This window comes from Mustela lutreola, chromosome 5, assembly GCF_030435805.1.
Source record: "Mustela lutreola isolate mMusLut2 chromosome 5, mMusLut2.pri, whole genome shotgun sequence".
Classification (NCBI taxonomy): domain Eukaryota; kingdom Metazoa; phylum Chordata; class Mammalia; order Carnivora; family Mustelidae; genus Mustela; species Mustela lutreola.
The window spans coordinates 133,360,919-133,384,922 of NC_081294.1; the positions used below are offsets into that span (position 1 = coordinate 133,360,919).

The following is a 24,004-nucleotide window of genomic DNA, read 5'->3' on the forward strand; positions in this document are numbered from 1 at the left end:
TTAAGAAACAACACAAATCTCAAAAGACAAAAAAAGATACAAAGCCAAAGAGGGAATACTCACGAAACTTAGTTTATAAAGCTAGACTGACAGGGGCATTAAAAGAAAAATTATGGGTCAATCTCACCCATAAACATAGATACCAAACTTTTAAACCACATGTTATCAAATCCTATCTAGCAATACATAAAAATGATAATATGCCATGATTAAGTTGGCTTTATTTTAGGACTATAAGATTGATATAATATCTAGAAGCCAACTGATGTAATTTATCACAGTAACAGAATACAAAAGAAAAGTCATATATAATCCAAATAGATGCAGAAAACACTTTTGAAAAAATACATTTTACATCATGGGAAAACATGTAGAAAACAATGATTGGAAGAGAACTCCCTTAATTCTAATAAAAAGTCATTTTAAAAAAGGCATCAATTTTAATTATATTAATCCCTCCGAGATCGGTATCAAGACATGGAGGTCCAGTAGAGCTCCTTTCATTCAGTATCATTCTGCAAGTTAACGTCAATAAATTGTAGCATGAATGTATACATAAATGATGGGATTGGAAAAATATATAAAATTGTTATTTATAGATAATGGTTGCACTTCTAAATAAAATATGAAATTCACTTGTGAATTTTCAGAAAATAGTTGCTGGGATTTTGATTATGATTACAGTAATTCTTTAAATCAGTTTGTAAAAGGCTTTACACTATTGAGTGTTCTAGCCGCTGAAATGTTTTATTTCTCCATTTATTTAGATCATATTTTATTATTAGTTCTGTGAATTCTTGCTTTGCATATTTTGAGAGCATAATTTTAGATAGATATAAATATTTTCCTTGCATGCTGAATTTATCATTTTGAAATCTTTCTCTGTATCCCTAATAATACTTCCTCTTAATAGTATAATTTCTTGGATATAATCTAGCTTTATCAGTTTTTCTTTTGGTTAGTATATATAGGGTCTTCTTTCTTTCTTTTTTTTCAAATTTTCTGTATCTGTGTTTTAGATGTCTCTTGTAATCACATTGGGTTGTAATTTTCTTTAGTCTGATCAAATTTTTCTTAAAATTAAAGCACTTAGTCCATTTATGTGTCATATAATTGTTGATATATTTGAACTGAAATCTGTAATTTTTAAAAGTGTATTCTATTTGCCCTCCTTGTTCTAAATTCCTATTTCCTTTCTTTGTTTTCTCCAGCTTTATTGAGATATAATTGCCATATAACATTGTGTAAGTTTAAGTTGTCTGAAATGATATGATATCTACAAATACACTGAAAAATGATCACTACAATAAAGTTAATTCACATGTCCATTGCAAACCATATATCTGATAAGGGTTTACTGTCTAAAGTATATAAGGAATATATACAGCTCAGTAGCAAAAAAGCCAAATAGTTTGATTCAGCAATGGACAAAGGAGTTGAATATACATTTTTCCAAAGAAGACACACAGATGTCTAACAGGCAAAAGGAAAGGAACTCACTATCACCCATCATCAGGGAAATGCAAATCCAAACCGTAATTACATATCACCTTACACCTGCTAAATGGGTTTTATGCAAAGACAAGAAACAATAAATGTTAGGATGCGGAGGAAAGAGAACTCTTCTGTACTGCCGGTAGAATGTAAATTTGTGTAGTCGCTATGGAAAACTGTATGGAGTTTCCTAAAAAAATTAAAAATAGAATTACCATATGATCCAGTAATTCCACTTCTAGGTATTTATCCAAAGGAAACAAAAACACAACATGAAAAGATACCTGCACCTGCATTTTCATTGCCACATTATATACAGTAATCAAGACATGGAAGCAATGTTAAGTATCCATCAATGGATGAATGACTAAGTATATATATACACCACATACACACACGCAATGGAATATTTTTCGGTTGTAAAAAATAATGAAATCTGGCTACTTAAGATAATGTGGGTAAACCTTGAGATAATTATGTTAAGTGAAATAAGTCAGAAAAAGACAAAGGTTGCATAATCTTACATACAAGTGGAATCTAAAACAAAGCAAAAATAAAATCCAAGCTCACAGATAAAGAAAAAAGACAGGTGGTTTCTGGGGATGGTGAATGGAGGTTGGGGGGGATGAACAAAAGGGATGAATGTGATCAAAAGGTACAAACTCCCTGTTACAAGATAAATGAGTCATGGGGATGTAACGTACAGTGCGGTGACCATAGTTAATAGTATTATATGGCATATTTGAAGGTTGCTAACAGAATAGATTTTAAGAGGTCTCCTTACAAGGGAACAGTTTTCTTAGCTATATGTGGTGACAGATGTTAACTACACCTGTTGTGATCATTTTGCAATATATATAAATATCAAATCATTATCATTACCTGAAACCATTAAAATACATAGGCTAGTTACACTCAGTGAAGACCATGCAAAAACACAAGAAGACAGCCATCTATGAGCCAAGGAGAGAGGTTTTAGAAGGGACCATCCTGTTGACACTGTAATCTTGGATTTATATCCTGCAAAACTCTGAGAAAATAAATGTTTGTTGTTTAAGCAAGAAAAAAAAATAGCATTACTGCTTTTTGTTTAAGGGTAGGTATCAATCTACTGGAAGAATTTAAAGCTATGCCACAACTCACATGTCATTAGAGTTAATTGCCAGCCAGCAGCAGAAGACCATGTAGCCCTAAATGGTGGCACAATTGAAATTCTGATCCAGGAGTGGTAAGCCTGTTGAGAGACTGAGAGGCAATAAATTCACTTCAGGGACATTTTCTGCATATAAAATGACCCACAGAGTTGACCCTGAAATGAAATCAAGTTGAGAATTGATTGGAGAAAAATCATTTGGGATAGTTGTAACATAGTTATTCATGATTTTATAGTTACCAAGAAATTAGAGGCTGTTTTTCTCATCACTATAACTCTGAAATGACAAATCTCCATAAATGTTCTAGGGCTCAGTAAACAGGCACCAGAGGTAGGACCCAGGTGGTGGGAGGTTCATCCTGTGTCAGTGTTAGGTTTCTGTGCCTTGAATCTTATCCCCAGTCCTTGTCTATGGGATATAATTGTCAGTAAAATCTCAACACAAAAAGTGTTTTCTTCTAGTAGAATTGGTTCCCTATGAAATCACTTGATCAACCTGGCCATGAAAGTTCATGGAGTAGCTGAAAAGGGGGTGGTGAAGGAAATGTTGTGAGCAAGAAAGAAGAAATTCAGGAATGCTTGTCTATTATTTCATTGGCAGCTTTTGAGAAAAGGAAAAAAAAAATCTGTGGCAAAACTTGCTTTTAAAAGAAGCTTAGATTAGGCATCAGAAACCATCAGATTCCAGGGTGCTAAGGGAACTTGAGTGGTTTGAAATTGGTAGATTGCTACAGGTCAGAAAGTGTATTGCTTGTCTTTTTATCACCTATATCTGAAATACAGGAAGCATTGAATAAATGTTTGTGGAAAGGAGAGATGGAGGGAAAAGAAAGGAAAGGAAGGGTACTGTTTGTAAGATTGTCTAAAGATTGCTCAGGCCAATTAAAGAAAAGGGAAGTTGAAATAAAGATCAGATTAGAGGTAAAGTGAAATCTGTATTTGTCATCTGTAGGATAGATGTCTGGAAATATATCTTCTCTGAGCAAAGGGCAGAAGAGCAAAGTGAAGGTGTGTATAACTGGAAATGTCAAAGGTTCTTTCCAAACAAATGTAGACAATTTGTAGCCTTAACAGTCTGGTTACTCTTCTGTGATAACATTTATAATATAAATGTTAGTCATTACCAAAACTGGCCTGGAAACTGTAGGTTCAAAAGAGTGTTTACAATTCCTGTTGCATTTTGATATAGCAAATACTGTCCAAATCTATACCCCAACAAATCTTAATGTAGAGTATTCTCACATTTTTTTTAATATAATTTTTTATTTTTTTATAAACATATATTTTTATCCCCAGGGGTATTCTCAGATTTTTTAATTGTCTGGTTTCTGGGGAGTGTGACAGAATCTGGCAACATAGTAACACTATAACATTTTCATGAGTTTTACTCAAAAGGTTGGTACACATATAACTATGCCTATTATTCTGAAAAACTGAAATCATTGTTAATGGGCTGCATTATTACTTGACATTATTAAACTCACTGAATAAGTTATTAATTAATGAGGCTGATAAATCCACAGAGAAATGCTATGCATTCCTTTTCTTTTATGTCTTAAAAATATAGCTCCCAGAGTCTACAATCCACTTAACTGGGCTCCCTAATACATGGGAATGAGATAAAGAAGGCATTTAAAAATTGCTAGACATTTAGGATATGATGATTCCCACAAAGAAAATCACAAGCAGACAAATAGAAGCCTATTTCTGGTTTTAATTCATTCTTTAGAAATTTTATTTATGTACACTAGAATCATAGAATGGACTCATGACTCCCTATATCTTTCAAAATAAATCTGGATAATTCAATCACTCTAACAGCTATGGTCCATCTGCATCTCTGTGTCTACCTATTGTGAACTATGGTAGAGATGACTTGCCACACCATGATTTATCAGATACCAGATGGATTCATTGAGAAGAAGGTCATCATCATCTAGGAAGCTACAGGAATAAAGTGAAGCAGAGGGAGGATGTATGGACTATGAATTTATTTGCTACTGTTATCTCCATAGTTGAGCATAATGCCCAACATAATTTAATAATTAAAAATAACTTAATAAGAAAATACATGAATAAATGAAAAGAAGAAAGATATAGGTAGGTTGAACTGACATTAGGCATTCAGATGAGAAAGCAAGACTTAATCTTCATGGAACTTGTATTTTGTAGTAATAATACAGACAAGTGGAAGATATTCTGATTCTAGCTGTTGCTTTAAGTTCGGTACAGGGCAGGATTTATAAGTCTAGGGAGGTTAACAAGCCTCACTCCAAAGGATGTGCTCATTAGTCTTCCCATGACTCCGAAAGCAAAAGGTGGTAAGATTTGGAATGGGGGAGGATGTTGGCAAAAGCAAGACAGAGTTCCAGACATTAAAACCTCCATTATTTTATCATTTTAAAATAAACTTTTCAGATTCAAGTACTGTAACATTATATAGTAATAATGGAAGTATACATCTCATAAGCTTATGGTTCCATGAATGCTTAAAAAAATGAACAAACACATGTGAAAAGGCCCATCTCAATAAACAGGATATTACCAGCACTTCCAGTTATTATCTATCCCTCCCCATTAGGGTAACCACTATCATGGTTTGTAAGATGTACCGTGGTTTTGCCTCTATTTACATGTTATAAAAATGAAATCAGGCAACATGCAATTCTTTAGTGTTTGCTTTTTCTTTTTTTTTCTTATTATGTTTGTGGAATTCATCCATGTTATTACATGTTCTAGTTTGTTCATTCTTATTGCTGTATAGTAATCCATTATTTGTGTATAAAACCTTTTATATCTCCATCCTATTTGGATTGTTTCCAGATTTTGACTATTATAAATAGCGTTGCTCTGAACATTATTGTACAAGTCTCTTGGTAAACATGCCCACATATTTCTTTTGAATATGTAGTTGGAAGTGTGATTGATTATTAGACCACAGATTGTGTTTATGATCCTTTTAAAAAAATTATTTATTTATTTATTTATCTGGTAGAGAAGGCATGAGTGAGAGGCAGAAGGAGAAGCAGGCCCCCCAGGGAGCAGGGAGCCCTATGAGGGACTTGATCCCAAGACCCTGAGATCATGACCTGAGCCAAAGGCAGGTGCTTAACCATCTAAGCCACCCAGCTGCCCTATGATCCTTTTTAAATAGATATTGGTGCTCATATTTCCAAGGAGGTTGTATAGGCCCCCAGTTTTTGAATGGGAATCTTCTGTAGCTATAGCATAGGCAAATGAGGACCCAAAGAGAGGCTACACTCTGAGACTTGAGGATTGTCTTTGTGGGACTCAGAATTGCAAATGCATGCATCAGAATCATTTATTGGATGAGGAAGTATTGTGGGGAGATAGGGCTCAACTTAGGAAACACTAGAAACCCAATAGAAGACATGAGGCATCTGCGTCCTCAATCTCATGGCAGTGATTATGACAGAAGCCACCAAGGGGGAATTCCAGTGATCAGCATCTTGACTTACTCAGCTGTGTGGTCTACTGAGCTCAGAGATTGCTCAGATCCAAGCTATTGCCTAAGCTTGTCCTAGGGACCCTGGAGAGCTAATTTCCTAACCCTTCCCTGCATGGCTGCATGTGACTGAAGCAGCTCACGAACCATCACCATAAGAGAACTGTGTATTTCCATACCTAGGAGTCCAAACTAAATTAATCCTATTCCCTAAGAAAGAAGCGCATTTCTCTCTACCGCTTTCTAAGAGCTTCTTCTTTATATCCTTCCCACACTATTAGCTGTGAGAACATTCATTCCCTTTTAAGTAAATTACCCACTCAGAGTGGTCTGGTTCGTTTGTATCCTGACAAAGCAATGATACAAGCCTTCAGATGTACTTTTCTCCAATCTGGGTTATCAACCTCATCCTTGTTTGTAGTATGAAAATATTCTAGTGAGTTTAATTTTGTTTTTGTTTGTTTAAGTTTTTACTTAAATTCCAGTTAACATGCAGTGTAATATTAGTTTCAGGTATGCAATTTAGTGATTCAGTTCCATACAATACCTGGTCTCATCACATTAAGTACACTCCTTAAAACGCATCACCTATTTAATCTACCCCCCCCCCGCCCTTCTGATAACCATCAGTTTGTTCTCTTTAATTAAGAGTCTGTTTCCCAGTTTGCCTCTTTCCTTTTTTCCCTGTGATCATTTGTTTTGTTTCTTAGATTCTATGTATGAGTGAAATCATATGACGTTTGTCTTTCTCTGACTTATTTTGCTTAGCATAATACTCTCTAGCTCTGTCCATGTCATTGCAAGTGGCAATTTCATTCTTTTTTATGGCTGAGTAATATTCCATTGCATATATGTACCTTATCTTTTTTATTCATTCATTGGCCAATGGACATTTGGGCTCTTTCCATAATTTGGATATTATAAATAATGCTGCTATAGATATCATGGTGCATGTATCCCTTCAAATTAGCATTTTTGTATTCTTTGAGTAAATACCTAGTACTGAAATTGCTGGATGATAGAGTGCATTTATTTTTAACTTTTTTGAGGAAACTCCATGCTGTTTTCCACAGTGGTTGCACTAGTGTACATTCCCACCCACAGTGTAAGAGAGTTCCCTTTTCTCCACATTCTCACCAACACTTGTTTCTTGTGTGAATTTTAACCATTATGACAGGTATGAGGTGATATCTCCTTGTGATTTTGATTTGTATTTCCCTCATTAGTGATGTTGAACATCTTTTCATGTGTTTGTTGACCATCTGGATATCCTCTTTGGAAAAATGTCTATTTATGACTTCTGCCCATTTTTTAATTGGATTATTTGGTTTTTAGGTGTTGCGTTTATAAGTTCTTTATGTATTTTGCTTTTTTTGCACATTAACCCTTTATTATTATGCAAATATCTTCTCCCATTCCATAGGTTGCCTTTTAGTTTTGTTGATTGTTTCCTTTGGTGTGCAGAAGCTCTTTATTTTTATGAAGTCCCAATCATTTATTTTTGCTTTTCTTTTCCTTTGCGTCAGGAGACATATCTAGTAGGAAGTTGCTACTGCTGATGTCAAAGGGGTTACTGCCCATGTTATCCTCCAGGATTTTAATGGTTTCTTGTCTCACATTTAGGTCTTTTATCCATTTTGAGTTTATTTTTGTGTATGGTATAAGAAAAATGTCCAGTTTCATTCTTTTGCATGTTACTGTCTAGTTGTCCCGGGACCATTTATTGAAGAGACTTTCTTTTTTCCATTGGATATTCTTTCCTGCTTTGTTGAAGATTAATCGACCATAGGTTTATGGATTCCTTTTGTGTTTTCTAATCTGTTTCATTGATCTATGTGTCTGTCTTTGGGCCAGTACTATTCTGTTTTGATCACTAGAGCTTTGTAATACAACTTGAGGTCTGGAATTGTGATGCCTCCAGCTTTTCTTTTCTTTTTCAAGATTGCTTTGGCTACTTGGGGTCTTTTGTAGTTCCATATGAATTTTTGGATTATTTGTTCTTGTGTGAAAAATACTTTTGGTATCAGTCCCAAAATTTACAATTGCATCAAAAGCCATGAGATATCTAGGAACAAACCTAACCAAAGAGGTAAAAGTTCTGTACTCTGAAAAACTGTAAAACACTCATGAAAGAAATTGAAGGTGACACAAAGAAATGGAAAAGCACTCCATGCTCATGGATTAGAAGAACAAATACTGTTAAAATGTCTATATTACCCAAAGCAATATACACATTAAATGCAATCCCTACCAAAAGTGAGTTTAATTTTGAAATCAATAGACAATAAAGGAAATAGAGAATCCTTGTACACTTTGATGTTATATTTTACTCCCTACCAAGATTTTTTGTTTGTTTGTTTGTTTTTTACCTAATGGAGAGCAAACTGAGTTTGAGATAGTTAGGTGATGGTGGGTCTACTTATTCAAGTTAAGGAAAATGCATTCTTCATGAGGGTAGCTTTGATGATATATATGTATCTGTACAAACTCATTCTCTTCTCTCTGCTCTGTCCTTGGTAGAGGAGAGGCCAATATACAACCCTGTCCCGCATATATGGCTATTTCCAACATCAGGATTCGTGGAAGGCAAGTTGGGGCACAGATATCTTTTCTCTTAGCTTTTCATTGGCCTAAGCACTTCCAAGGGGAATGTGACTTTTAAGGAATAAAGAAGGAGGTGATGGTTAGGAGACTCAGACTCCTCATTTAAACAGCGTAACTAGTGGCATTAGGAAGCTCTTGGTTTTAATTGATGTTAAAACTAGTTGAATAAGTTGAGTGACTTTAACTGGTTGAGTAACAATAGTTACTTGTTTAACAAGTTGAATAACTAGTTGAATAACTAGTTGAGTAACAGTGTAAGGTGAGTTACTTACCTTCCGAGTTTCTTTTCCTTGGCTGAAAGAATTCAATCGGATAATATACACCAAGTAATTAATATATTATTAATTAATCAATGTTATTAATTATTATTTATTTAATTAATAATAATTAAAATATACCAGGATAGTGGTGGTGGAGTGGTCTGCTCCAGATGTAATTGTGGGGGATGCATTCTCTGAGAAGCTTTTTTAAAGGTTTATTTATTTATTTTAGAGAGAGCGAGAGAGAGTACATGTGCGTGCCTATGAGCAGGGGAGAGGCAGAGGGAGGGAGAGACTCCCAAGTGTACTCCCACTGCCCCCACCCCCCCAAGCATGGAGACTGATGCAGGGCTCAATCTCAGGATCCCAAGATCATGAGTGAGATGAAATCAAGATCAGACACTTAATCAACTGAGCCATCCAGGTGTCCCACCTGAGAAAAATTAAAAAATAATAATACCTACTAAAAGTTAGGTTATACTTTATTAACACTATGTACCACCAATTCTTAACAATTTCAGTAATAAAGTACTCTACCCTGCCAGATAACCTACTCTCATCCTTTCTATATTGGTATTACCAGTGAGTAGTTAGAAGATACCAATCTCTCTTGTGAGAGATACTTATGTTTGCATGTATCTTCTTAGGATGCCAGGTGAGGTTGGATGATAAAATAATCTCAGCCCTAGGTTCTCAACTGTCTGGGGGTATAGAAATGAGGTTACAGAAGATCTCTTTTCTTCATGAAGACACAGTACAGCTGTGGATTAATTCTTGAGATCTGACTCACTCAAAAACTCTATAGAATAATTCAGTAGTCAAAATAAATTCAACTTCAAATTGTCTTTTGATGAAAATAATCTGATTATCTGTCAATAATTATAGTTTTCTAAATCCTTCTTCCAAAGGAATAAGATTATTCATTTTCAGTATTCTACCAGGACAGAGAGATTTGTGTACCTCCCAGAAAAATAACCCAATTAGCTCAAAAAGAAGTGTTCACTATTAAGCAATTAAAATAAGTATTTGCTGAAGGTAACTTTGTGTCTTCTCTTCTGAATGTGATTCAAAGGCATAATTAGCTTTGGGAGGAAGCAATATGGTTATCATTCAGAAGAGTTCTCACATTAATCTTTTATTAGATGGCATATTCTTTCTATCCTTGCCATTCACCCTGCAGATATAACAGATTAAACAGACCATAATCCCTAACTTTCCTTCCCTTCATTTCCATGGATCTGGATTAGAATTGAATAGAGACCGATGTTCATGGCTTTTCTTCTCTTGAGGAGAAAATATAACTTTTGCTGTTTATTATTGGCAAGCCCACTGTACCTAGGTGAATTCTACAGCACAGCTGAAACGGACATTTAGCTGATGCTCCCCCCACCCCACCCCGACTCCCCTTTGGATGCATGTGCAGTCACTTGCGTAAAGAGTAAAAATCCTGATACTAAATGAAAAATCAAAAGTAATTCACATTTTTTAAAAAAACTGTAGTACTATTTTTCCTCCAGGCACCAAAGCACTGGTATTACTCTTGCACTGTGCTGATGTAATGTTTTTTTTAAAACCTAAGTAGCTGTCTGGTGGAACACTTGAAGACACAGGTGTTCGACTTTATTCCTTGACAGTAGCAAAATGAAAATAATTTGTAATCTCCAGTAGACACTTGATTGTGAGAAATGAGAACCTCCAAGTTTTGTGCAGACACAACAATTTTGATAATCCCTATTCATGCTATCAGAGATTATTTTTACTTTCCTTTGGACTGTTTGAGCCAAAAGTTATCTATTTCTCTTGCTTTATCCCCTTGAAAGAAAAAAAAAATCACCAAATTTGACACTAACATCAAGTCTTGATTGATAATTTTAGTGGCTTCAGTGCATTCTCACAGATGCAGGCATCAGAGGCTGCACACCCCCTTTTCCTGCCCTAGTCAGCCAGCTAAATGCCTATTAGATTTGGTGTTAAGCCACACCACCAAAGGAGTGAGAATCTGAATCCGCTTCCCCGTTGTCAGCTAGTCTCACACATTTATTTCAGAGTGAAAATTTGTCACTGCTTTCCCATTCAATTTTTGATACCATTCTCTGTTTCTAGAGCAGAGATTTATTTTCATCTTTGGAGTATTCTAACTTAGAAGAAATAAAACACTTTGAATCAAGAGTTTTTACTATAGCTCTCAGATTTTGCTTAATGGAACGAAATACTTGTAAGGGTACAACCAGATCAAGCCTTATCAATATATTGGAAATCAATGTGGAGATTCTCATGGTATGTCTCCCCCTAAAGTTTCTTTACTAATTTAGCATGGGTATAAGTATGAGAGCAAAGTCCCTTGGACTTTCATTTTTCTTTATATTGTTTTTAAGAAGGTGGAAAAGGTAGGGCTAGTCATCAATAAATGATAGTTTCTTAGGGGGAGAGCCTTATGTTTGTGTTCCTACATGTTACTTCTGTCTGGCTGAAGGGAAAATATAGGTCTTGTTCTCATTTCTGATGGTACCACATTCTGTGTAGATGATGACTTTGAAAATGGTAAGAACATAAGAGTTTACTCTTGTCTTTTTCCTATAAAATCTGAAAGCAAAGCTGGAAACACTGTGCATAGGTATCAGATCATCAATCGGGCATCAGACATCCAAGAAAGCAGCACACTTTAGTTTGTCATTATCCTGTTAGGTTTTACTAAGGAAACAAAACAAAACAAAACAAAACAAAACACATTTTCTTTTTGCCCTTCTCAGATCAGTTGCTGTACAAGGGCATATTAGGTACCTGTTTCTGGGTAACAGATTAGCCCAAAGTCAGCACTGGCCCCATCCTCTCCCTACTCCCACTTCCCATCTTTGTCTCAGTAATGGCTACTTACCCTTCTTAGTTAAAGTATCACTTTTTCATGAATCCTTCTCTGATCATCCCCTCTGGTTTATGTTTGTTTATTGCATATTCCCTTGGGATGATATTCCTAAATCATTAGCATGATCATTTCATTAATTGTGTTTCTCATCCCCAGGATGGTAGGGCCCGTACATGTTTGCTCATTGTGTAATCGCCAATATTGAATCCAGTGTCTGCCTCACAGCAGAATCTCAGAAGTTTGTTGGCCAAATGCCCATAACAATGCCATTTAAAAATGTAACTGATCTTCCATCTGTGACTTTTGGATACACTTGTCTTGTTCCGTGCCATCTGACACTAACAAAAAAGCCATTGTTGGATGCTAGGCCTCATGGCTGAGCACTGAATTTTCTTGGTGACTTTAGACATAGAAGCCTGATGGTATTTGCAGTTACTCCTCTAAATGTCTGGCTCTTATCCTCAAGAGATAAGAGCAGAAAAGAATGAACAATGTTGAAGAGTCCACATCTCTAAAGCTGTACATGGTTTTCACAATCTTAAGGCAGTTATGCTGGTCTTCTCATACTTGGCCATCTTTTCCTCTTTTCCATGTTCCAGACGGGTAGAGCTTGGGGGAAATGGTCACTTGAAGCTCTGATGAATATCTAGTCAGTGTCGAGTAATGTGTTCCTTACATCTTCCGTGTATATCTCTGAGCACTGGGGACTCAGGCAGGCACAGGAGAGAGAAAAAAATCAGGAAAAGAACAATTATGGTATTGCATTAGAACAGTATGTAAACACATACACACACACACACACACATATACATACACATACACACACAATAAACATTGTGGACCTGCTGTTTATCTAAAGTATATTAAAAGGTACAGTACTATAGCTCATATTATTACTCCTTGAAACAGGAACTATGTCGGTTTTGTTCAGCATTGAATTCCTAGTACTTAGTACAGTACCTGGAATATAATATGTGCTGCTTAAGTGTTTGTTGAATGAATAAGAGATATACTTACTATGTCACAGGGTCTGTGCTAAGTGCTTTATAGGAACTGGCGTGCTTAATACTATCAACAACCCCATTATTATTAATGTGCCTGCTATCTGTTCATTGCCTTTCAGGTCCTTGTGCAAGTTCACACAGCTAGCGAGCGAAGACCTGGCATCTGAATCCAAATAGTATGGATTTAGGGTCTCTGCACCAAACCACTGTGAAAAACTGCTTCCTACATGTAAACATAATGAATACCTTGTGTTTCACAAAGTTATCAATTGTGTAATACAAAGCACCTTTTTTATTCTTCAGTTGGTGGTGACATATAAGCTATTATGTATGCATTTTAGAACTCTGTGATTCCATAGCTTTCTACCCTGTATTGTATTTTATACTGCTCACTATCATTCTATGATTCTTTATGCTTTCAATGGAAAGTTATTATTAAATCATTTAAAATCTTTACTTAGATATCAGTTCCCAGTCATGTTAATTTATCCACCTAAGTCATCTCTAGTTTTGTTATGCAAATATATGTTTTGTGGGGAAGATTTCTGTGCATATATTACCCAGTTACAGGTTGTGTGTAACTTTGAGTGTTTCCTCAAACTATACTTAGAATTAACCATACGACCAGGTTACTGTGGTAAAATCTTAGACAATAGATAATATGCTAGTGTGACTTTTTTGATATCTTATTATCATTGTGCACCTAGCATAATATAAAAAAAGTTAAATATTGAAAGGAATCAGAGTGAGAGGGTGGAAACTGATGAATTAGGGGTGATGATTATTGGCAGGGGGGAGATGATCCCATCATTTGTGAATAGATAATCTTGACTTTACCCTTGACGTTTCTGGAATTGTGTACTTGAAAAGATAAAAACTTCATGAGAATTTGGGCTTCCACTGTGTCCTGATTCACATTGCTCTTTATGTTTGGTTTCTCCAAAATGAAGAAAATTTAAGCTGTTAAGTCAAGATCTCTCCAAAACAAATTTACACACACACACACACACACACACACACAAATCAATTCAGTCCTATAATTTGGAGTTTTGCATACGCCCTCTGGAAGTGTACCTTTTTTTTTTTCCCAGTCCAAACCAAAATAATTTACTAGTTTGAAGAGAAATGGTTGAGTTCTAAACTTTACCTTAGAAGACTGTGAATGAGTAAGCACTGTTCCCACCTGACAGCCAAGCCAACACAGTATCTTTTAGGATCTAACTTGGCTCTACAATTCATTATTGTTACCATCATTGTATCTCCAATATGACAGCTTTAGTTTTCTGAAAAGGGTTTAATTGGTTAAAGAAAACTCCTGTTCATTTCCAGGATCATGATGCCTGTTTTTTCTCTCAGAGGGGAAGGATGAAAGTCAAAGCAGGAGTGCTCATTTTGAGGACCCTGTGGAGTGGAGATGCCCCTTTTGACCTTTCTATTGTCTTTTCATTCTTCAACAGAAAGATTCCACAGAGAAAATATAGGGAGCTGACATGAACCAGAGCTGAGTTCCTGCACTTAGTTATGTGTGATTCAGAAACAGTTCTGGTGAGTGGAGCATCTTCTTTGTAATCTTTTTGAATATAATTTTAAAGATCTCTACGTAGCCGCATTTATTTTTTAATGTATATATACATGTGTCCAAACATATGTTTGTTTGTTTATTTATTTATTTATAAATATTTTTAAATTTATTTGACAGAGAGAGAGAGAGAGAGAGAACGAGATAGGGAACACAAGCAAGGGGAGTGGAAGAGGGAGAAGCTGACTGAGCTTCTGGCTGAGCAGGGAGCCCGATGCAGGCCTCAATCCCAGGACCCTGGGATCATGACCTGAGCTGAAGGCAGAGGCTTAATGACTGAGCCACCCAGGTGCCCCCAAACATATGTTTATATATGGGTATGAAGTGTGTGTTATGCATTAGTTTATGCTTCCATAAACAAAAAATGACTTTGAGGTACTGCTTCCATCGTGGGGTACCTGGTTATTTTGATTTTTTTCTTTAACTGTGCCCAAAGGATATTACTTTTATCCATTTTCATGTGAGTAAACCCATGTTAGTGAAGTGAATTTTTTTTTCCATTTTGTCTTCTTTCAGTTAATTTTAACTTCATTATTAAGATGAATAGTAATGATGTTAAAACCCCAGAGGCAAACTGGCTTCATTTGATTTCTTCTGGTAGATGGGGGGAAAAAACAAACAAACAAACAAGAAAAAACTGTTAGCAGTTCTAATCTTCTGTGAAATGTGCCCTGTACTTTGTGCTTACATTTTTAATGTGCCTTTCAAAACAGAATTGATTTGGTTCTTTCTTTTAAAATATAAAATAATAAATATTTTATAAGGGAAGGGATAGTTTTTTTTTTCTTTTTTGGGGTATGAGCAACTGAAACAGTAAAAACAATCTCACCATAATAACCACTTGAAAACAAAACAATACCACTTTTAGGTAGTTTGAGTTTCCAAGAAATATCTGCATCAAGATGCAACTTGTTTGATGATGTGTCATCTCAGGGAGAAAATTTTGTCTTGGCACTTCATGAAGCCTGTCCCCTGCTTGGAATTCTGGTCTCCCAGACAAAAAGAAATGCAAATAACAGATTATGTCTCGCATTCGCTCAAAGGAAAACACATTACAGATGTGTCAAGTATCATGATTTCTGGTGGAATATCAGGCACACTTGTGAAAAAAACATGACACATTGTCATGACTGATGTAGGTTTTTATAATGTAAACTTTCTGACGCAAAGAAGGGGGCTGTTTTTTGCCAAGCTCCCTGTAGTCATCAGGATAGCCCCCGTATGACGTAGAAGCTGCCCTCTTCCATTCATTTATGTAAAAAATATTTATTGAGCGTCTTCTCTGTGTCTCGTTCTGTAGGAGCAAAAAGCATGAATTAAACACAGACCCTGCCCTCAAGGAACTTCAAGTCTAATAGCAGAAGTGAATCAGTGCATATCACTTATACTCATGGAAGACCAAGGGAAAAAAAGAAGAAGAAAAAGAAGTAAGTGCCACATGAAAGTAATATGAGTATTTATTGTGGGATCTCTTGGGAAGGGAACCTGACTTAAAGACTGTTTGCTCTGGGAAGGCATCAAGTACACAATGGGGTGCCTTTTGCTTGGACACTATTTTTCTGTGATGTAGTTTAATCTCACCTGAAGGTTTGAGAACAGAGGCATTTTCGGTTGCTGCTGCTTCATCTTTTCTGACTTGTTAGGACAGAGGCTTCTGTGAACTAAAGGGGCCCCTCACCCACCCTTTTGGTAACAAACCTGAGCCTGCCTTGCCAGCCTAATTATTAGCAAATTGCTCTTGCTAGATCAATGGGCATGCTTTCAAGTCTAATAAGAATGAAAAAAGTGTTTCAAAGCTGAGATATTTTTAGTCCTACAGACAGATTGATTTTCTATGAGATTCCGAATTACCTTAAAAAACTTCTTTTAAATTCTAGCTAGCATTTCTGGTTTGAGATTCATGATGATGAAAGAATGTTTTCTTGGATGTCCCTCCTTCTCCAGCTAGTTTCTTATTTCTCTGGGTTGGGCGTTCATTCATGCTTTCTCAGTAAATGTAGCATCCCAATGGTATCAGCTTTTGCTGTATTTGAAAAAAATAGTAACTGATCATTTATCATGATTCTGTAGACTGTCTAAACGTTCTGGGCTGTGATGAATCAGCTGGGGTAGAATGGCTGCATTCTCATGTTTGGAAACAGCTAGAAAACTGGTGATGGCTGGGATCTCTCTATGTACTTCCTTATTATTTGGAGACCGTAGGGGTCCCAGGAGAAAGCAGGGGCGGGCCCCCCATGGACGCTCTTGAAGTTTCTGCTTCTGGCTTGTTGGCTAATGTCCCGTTAACTAAAGAAAGACATAAGACCAAGCTTAGATTTCAAGAGTTGAAGAAGGAGACTGCATTTCTTGATAGAAAAGGTGGCTGAGACACATTGCAAAAGACAATGCATATAAAAAGGTGTGAACATATTTGAGGCTTTTACTGATACATTTCTCCATACCAGTTTACCCCTGAGAGATGAACAGGTGAACTCACAAGAGGAAGCTATTTGGGCATAGACATTCTAGAGTGGATCTTAAAAAGCTCAAGTGTAGATGGACTTCCCTGAACCTCCCCTTTATTGCAAGCTTCATCCTCCTGCAAATCATTACCTCTCAGAGGTTTTGGAAACTGTGCTAAAGTAGATGTTGACAGAGGTGCTCATGGCCAAGAGGGAGGCTCTAAAATGAGAGTGGAGCTTGTTAAAGGGAATAAATGGCACTGGACAAGATGAACAGACAGAAGCTGACTTTTTAAATTTTTTTTTTGGTGCTATTGCCAGCGACAGGGCAGAGAGCCCAGAACAAGTCTGGATACTTAGCCTCATGGAAACAAAAGGCGGAGGGTTTTAAGCCCTGAGAATGAGCTCGTGGAAAAGTACTGGAGATGTTAAGAAAGGAGGTGGGCCAATGGAGGCGTTGAGCGTATTTAGTTATTCCGGAACTTGCAAATGCTGTTTTTCTGGGAATAACCTTCCTGTGTTTGCTAATTGATACCCTAGAAGTTAGACTTCTGTCCTCCACAGGGACTGGGAGAGAGGGGTGCTATCTTCCCCAATGTCTACATTTCAAGAATGATTCTTAGGCCCTTAAGAAAAACATTTCCTAAGTTGTGAAACTCGCAGGAGGCTGAGAGGTTTACACTTATTTCAAAGGGGTAGAGAAAGAATTTACAGTGACAAGTTTTCTAAAATATGCTCTTGGAGAAATGGAAGGCCAGAGGCTTGGACTCTGGAATAAACCTGTCTAAAGCACAGTCAAGCTGAGGGGGTCATGAAGACCAACTTGATCATGATGACCAGGAGCAAAACAACCTGTTGCTCACCTCTGCATGGGTCTGCCTGGGCTAAACATCCTCTTTGCCATAATGACCGTCTGAGAAAATAGGGCATTTCAGCCAATTTCACATTTTAATAACTGTTTAGATCGTCTGTAAGGAATTTTAGGAAAAATCTCTGTATGTATAATTCTTCTGTTTTCTAATGAATAGTTGATACCATCATTCATTGCCAGTGTCTCTCACCTGAGGGTTCCTCTGGGTCCCTCCTGTGGGGCTCTGACACAGTCACATATCTATAGTGGTATTATATACTGAAATCTCCATTAAGGGCTGGGTAACATATTCTATAGAAGAGGAAAGGAGGTCTAGAGACATTAGATGATTCACCCTAAGTCTCATAGACCAGTAAGTACAACAAAGATGGGATTTGGATCAAAGCATGTCTGACTGTAGAATACTTCTTGAACAAGCCAGTCTCAATAGTAAAGCTGGTCCTGGGTTACTTGTGGGATACCTAGCTATCTTAAATATCCTTTAACTTCCTGTTTATTTCTCATTTTTTCCCTCATTATGGCATCTGTCCTTCCAAAACAGTTACCCTTGTCCCACATGGCCCTCTCACTTATTAAAACCAATTCCTAGGTAAGGTCTTGATGTCCAGTAACCAATGGTGTTGGATTAAGGCATCCTTTTAATTGGGAAATGAAATGTTCATAATCTATGAAGGAAAATTTAATCACCAATCAAGTGGGTTAGGGAAGCATTGTTTTTGTATGCTTTCTTTTTGTTTTTAAACTAGTAGAATGAGGATAGGAGGGAAGAGAGTGCCATGTCCAAGGTGCATGAAGACATAGGTCAGCCAGCAAGCATTGTATAAAGGTATAGCCTTAATAACCTGGGACCAGAAGTTCTATTGGAAACATTCTCATGCTCTGAGAGGTTGCATTTCTATCAATAGAAGAATATAATCTTTTTGAACTTGCTTGAAGCGAGGAGATTTTTAAATTTTCTCTAGAGTAAAATTAATGTCTTAAGAGTACTGTTTTCTTCTTGTAGAAGTTGATATTCCCTCTCGTCTTAATGCTCTTAGTAGCAGGTTCTTCTTAGAACCATCCTGAAAATTAACGAGCCACCTGAACAGAACAAACGCTAATCAACCATTCCCTCTTTCTCTGAGAAATTATGTTTTGTGCCATTCCTGTTTGGACCATACTATGCAATTAAGGGTTTTCTAGTTTCTGTGAGTGGCGGGAGGAATGCTCATTGAACAATGGATGTAAATGTGACACTCGTGTATTTCAGGAATGGTGAAACTGGGACTTAATTTGATAGAACAGGGAGGGAAACAAGGTCTTCTCCCTCTTGTGATGCCTCCGTATCTTATTTCTGAAATAAGTAACCCATAAATAATTGGCCTAGATGTAGTATAATAAAATGGTTCAGTTTTATAAATGGTGATGTGTAGGAAGCGCTATAGAACTTGTGACTTTTTTCTGGTTTTTGGTTAAATCTTCAGAGGCATGACTCCCCAGGAGGTGGAGATGTTGGTTCTTCCCTAATTATCTCAATTGGAAAGTCCGTTTGGCCCATAGGAAGGTGGCCAGATAATGAATGTGGACATCACTGTTTCAGCTCAGATTTAGAAATCTGCTTTTCAGTGCCTTGTGGAAGGCAGAGGCTGGCTGACTCACTGGCACTTTAACTTCTCTGTTACCATGGGTGTAATCTCAAATCAAAGACCCGAGTTTTAAGCACTGTCAATCTGGCATCTTCCAAGATTTAAAAAAAAATAATAATAACTATCCCATTTATGAAGATTCTGGTTGTAATGAGCTGCAAATCATTAGAGAGCTTTCCTTTGGGAAGCTCAGAAAACAGAGATGTAGCTCAGAAGATGCTATTTTTGGAGTTCCAAATAGGTTTATCTCAGTCAGCATCTAGGCGGCAGTAACTAAATTGTGATTAGAAATGCTTCAGAGGAGGAAAAAAAAATGGCATTCACTGATCTTTGGACACTTGAGAACTCAAATTCTGTTACCTTGCAAGCTGCCGAATCCTTTCTAAATGGCCTTTGTGAGGGTATCACCAGGCAAAGGGAAATGAGGCCGGCACTCGTAAGTCATAATTTCTAGAAAATATCTATTCACGTAATCCCATTTGGTCAGGGTACATATCTCAGACTCTCAGCACTCCATGGCAGGCAGGGCAATAAGGTGCTAACTTGTGGTCAGGAGATTTGCTTCATACCTGATTACTTCAAAATAGCGAGTTGTAGGGAGCTGGTGGTATGTCCAGTATGAATTACTTCCCACTTCGGATGTGTGGAGGTACAGAAAGTGGTATGAAATTGTGCCCTAGGAAACCTCAGGCATACTGGCTGAGACGAAGTGTGGGGCTCGGACAGCAATGTAACATTCTTGTTAAGTTTGGAGAACCTCTCCAAGTCCCAGCTTAATGGGTGATTGTTCTGTGGACCATCATAACAACAGGAGAGGGAGCTTCACTAAAGAACCGAATGGTTAACCTGCCAGCATGTTTGTTTTACATTAGCTGCTAACACTTTTTCCCATCTTACTCAATCCATCTGAGGGAAGGAAAGAACAGTATAATTGAGGGGCTCGAAATTACAATCAGGTCAGTAAACTGCCTGATTTACTGATGCTGTGTGTCAAACAGGCACACACGCTAGGTAAAGGAAGGTTGGGGAAAGGTGCGTGTTGACTCACTTCAAATGCTATTTGCCAGCACACAGAAACAACCATTGTAACCTGTTTTTCATTTCCCTTTATTGCGTGAAGTTTGATGTGTGTGTCTTCTGCATTAATGGACAAAGATACGAAGCTGGATGCGGGCAGTTTGTAGGAGGGATTGGAGGGCAAATCTAAAGCTTGGGGTGTAATTAGGTATTTGATCTAAAGAGAAAGGAAGCTCAGGAAGGAGAAAGAGTTCAGTTAGAATTTCTGAGCTAAAGGGGAATCCAGTTCTGAGGCAGTGGCTCTTGGTAGCTGGCAACTTTTTGCTGTGGTCCATAATATAGGAAACAAGTGAAGGATAGGGTTTCCCTCCAACCCCTGTCTTTCTTCCACACCTGTATCCACCCCCTGCTGTGTAAATACAGCGCTTCGACAGTGGTGCAGACATGCACCTCCACATCTAACTTAATATTTAACCAGAGAAATGATATTATTTTTTAAGAGTGATTTTGTAAGATATAGGCTATATGACTCTGCGTGATCCAGTTCTATCTTCTATCAAAGTAGGTCCCTTTGGGAAAGGATACACTAAGAAAATTGTGTTTTGCATTCCTATGCAGACTTTTTAGTGACAGTTAATTTTACCCATGAGGCTTATTTTGTGAATATGTTTTTGTATACAAAACAATCTCTAAATGTACTGGATTCAGTGTGGCTGATATAATATGACTTTTATCTAAAAAAAAAATAGACTTCTGTCATGCAAAGCATTCTTTTGGGGTTGATATCTTTTAAATCATGTTTATTACTTCAAGGACTCCATATACGCTCTCTTTCAGATAATTTTTTGTTTCTCTACTGGGAGGCTTATCCATATTTACAGCCCTGTGATGGATTTTCCTACACTTCTTGAAAATAGGGGGTCTTTCTTCTTATCCTATGCCACTTCTTCATCTGTTGCCTTAAATCCATCTCCGTCCTCATTCAGGCAGGTATGATTCCATTTACTAACATTTCTCCCTCTCACCTCATTAACTTTTCTGTGCTCTTTCCCCCTCACATTTTTTTTTTTTAAAGATTTCATTTATTTATTTGACAGACAGAGATCACAAGTAGGCAGAGAGAGAGACGAAGGGAAGCAGGCTTCCTGCTGAGCAGAGAGCCTGATGCGGGACTCGATCCCAGGACCCTGGGATGATGACCTGAGCCAAAGGCAGAGGCTTAACCCAGGAAGCCACCCAGGCGCACCTCCCACTCACATTTGAAGAAATTCAGGTGTCTCCCATTTTCACATTACCTGGCTTTGACACTGTGTCTCCCATCTGAAGTAGCTTCTCAACTCTTGTCTCATGGAAATGTCTCTTAGACTCTTCTTACCCTTCTCTTCTTATCATATTAACTGCATGCGATTCCATCATTGAGCATTCATTGCTCAATTTGCTGTGATTGGCTTCAACCTCCCACATGCTGGAAACTGCTCTTGGAGATTATCAGCTACCATCTCATTGCCAGTTCCAGTGAGCCTGTTCCCTTTGCAGCTTCCAGGCTTTTCTGCTCACGCTTGCCTACTCTGCGCTTAGCATAGGTAACACCACCTTCTTCTAGTCAGCCTCCCTGTCTGTGGCCGTTGATCCTCACTGTTCAGGTGTTGGCGAACCCCAGGCTTCTGACTTCTTCTTCTTCTTTTTTTTTTTTTTTTAAAGATTTTATTTGTTTATTTGACAGACAGAGATCACAAGTAGACGGAAAGGCAGGCAGAGAGAGAGAGAGCGAAGCAGGGCCCCCGCTGAGCAGAGAGCCCCATGTGGGACTCGAACCCAGGACCCCGGGATCATGACCTGAGCCGAAGGCAGCGGCTTAACCCATTGAGCCACCCAGGTGCCCCAGGCTTCTGACTTCTGCCCACTGTCCTGTTTCATACAGTGTCTTTTATGTTTCCAGCCTTTCCCTTATTGCCTCCCAGTCCTTATCATTAGGTTATACTTATCTTCAGTTTTCTCCAGGTAAGCTTGTTGGATATTTGGGACATTCAGATGTCCCAGACACTCCTCAAGCTCATTAAGTTCCAAAATAAACATCAGTTCCCCCCACTAGAATTTGGACTTATTCTTCTACCGGTATTTTTTTTTTTTTTTAAGAAATTCTTAAGTACCAACATTTATAAAGAATAATTTAATCATGGATACTGTATGTGAGTGGCAGTAAGATACAGTGTAGGACCAGGTTCAGGGGCAGGACAGTGTTATCCCTTCTTTCAGCTTTATGCAAGGGGCTGGATTGGGTTTTCTGTTACACTGAGACATGCACTACAAACCCCTAACTCTGAATAGGCGTTGCAACCCTAGCCTTTAATTAAGGAATATCTTATCCAGTCTCTCCTGTGTCTTAGTCTTCTCTTACTCCCTTCCCGAAATCTTACCTCAAACTTCATGAACAAAAGTCTGTCTCCTGGAGATTTTATTTTTTTTAATTAAAATATAGTTACCCAGGATTTTGATGTATTTGAAGTATATATGTATGGAGTGGGGTATAGAGAGTGATTCTTTTTTACAATTTTTCATTAATATTTAATTTTCAAAAATGTGGTACCTGAACACGGCTCAGGATCCAGACGGCCTGGATTACCCTTGCACCTGCTTTGTCTGCAGTTGCCAATTTCCATGGATGTGTCTGCAGGCGCCCCGTGAATCACTGAGTCCTGGACAAACCTCCTTGTACCCACTATGTAGTCCTTTCTTACATTCTCACAGTAATCAGAACTAATTTTCAATTAGGAATCAGAGTAGTTAATAACTGGCATGAAGTAGCCTGTAAGCATGAAGAGCAAAAAATGATTAGCAGCAGCCATAACTTTGAAATCATAGTAAGTAATCCATTAAATTTAGTTGTTAAAATCAACTTTATTGAAGAATCATTTATATCCAACAAAATGAGCCACTTTTAGTATTGAGCTCTAGGAGTTTTGAACTCACTCAATCACCATGCTAATCAAAATAAGGGTCATATTTACCACACCCCAAATTTCCCTCATGCTCTGTATCATTTTGCCAGAGCTGTTGTAAAAAGCACTTCAAACTGGGTGACTTAAGCAAATTTGTTGTCTCACAGATCTAGAGGATGGACGTCTGAGATAAGGTTTGGGAGAGTTGGTTCCTTGTGAGGGCTCTGAGGAAGACTCTGACCCATGTTCCTCTCTTAGTTTCTTTTGGCTTGCTGGCAGTCATTGGCACCCCTTGGCTTAGAATTGTGTCACCTAATCTCTGCTGTCTTCACAAGGCATTCTCCATGTGGGCCTGTCTCTCTGTCCCAGTTTCCATGTTTTATAAGGACACAAGGTCATATTGGATTAGAGTCTCCCCTCAGGGTCTCGTCTCAACTTGACTACATTTGTAAAGATCCTATTTTCAAATAGGGTCGCATTCTGAGGCACCGGGGGAGTTAAGACGTAAACATATCTTCTACTCTCACCTCCCTTTTCTAGGAGCATTCCCCAATACACCACGTGAAAAAGGATCCCTGTTCAATCTCTTCTTTAAGGAACCTGTGTCTTGGGTGGATTATGTGGCCCCGCAAGTTCAGTGGTGCTACAGGGGTACGGGGATGCTCTGCACAGTGTCTGGAAAGCCCCC

The 24,004-nt window shown here is 37.7% G+C and overlaps 1 long non-coding RNA gene across 2 annotated transcripts in view; it reads left to right on the top strand.

Moving 5' to 3' along the window:
• LOC131831415 (uncharacterized) overlaps positions 1-15,945 on the top strand; it is a 32,403-nt gene extending 16,458 nt beyond the window's left edge. For both annotated transcript variants that reach the window (XR_009353640.1, XR_009353641.1), the window contains 2 exons: positions 14,302-14,389; positions 15,724-15,945. This is a non-coding gene — a long non-coding RNA (uncharacterized LOC131831415). The remainder of the gene's footprint in view (positions 1-14,301; positions 14,390-15,723) is intronic.
• The last annotated feature ends 8,059 nt before the right edge of the window (positions 15,946-24,004 follow it).